Consider the following 610-nt stretch of genomic DNA (forward strand, 5'->3'; position numbering starts at 1 on the left):
AATATCTGGTTCAGTGTGAAAGACTGAAAATGCAATCAACCTTTATTTTTTAAAAGTACAATATAAGAAAAGAAAAAAAAGGTGGACAAAGAGGGAAAATATCACAAAATATGCACATAAATATTTAATGGCCTTCAAATATTTTCCTTCCTATGGGATGTCCTTTGATTAAGACAAGCTAGTAAAGGAATATGGTGCAGTGCCTGATTCGGGATCACAATATCACTTCCTATATATTATTGGTTCCAGCAATCCATGAGTATTAAACATATATCTTGGTGTGCTCAGTGTTGTCTTAAAGGTCAGATGGGATACAATCACTCACATATATACTGGGGGAGGGGTACCAAAAATTTTCTACACATTTAAAAATAAGTTCTCCATAATAGGAGTGTGTGGACACTGATGGTAACCAGTTTAAGTTAAGTACCTCTTATAACTGCAGAAGTCAAACGTGACTTGTATTCATCTTTTTTAGTACTAGAATTTTTTTTTTTTTTTTTTTTTTGAGTTGGAGTCTTACTCTGTCTCCCAGACTGGAGTGCAGTGGCTGCTCCCGGCCACTGCAGCCTCGACCTGCTGGGCTCCGGCGATCCTTCCGCCTCAGCCT

The sequence above is a fragment of the Carlito syrichta genome, unplaced genomic scaffold (genome assembly GCF_000164805.1).
Source record: "Carlito syrichta isolate Samal-C Ts95f unplaced genomic scaffold, Tarsius_syrichta-2.0.1 Scaffold309078, whole genome shotgun sequence".
NCBI classification, from domain to species: domain Eukaryota; kingdom Metazoa; phylum Chordata; class Mammalia; order Primates; family Tarsiidae; genus Carlito; species Carlito syrichta.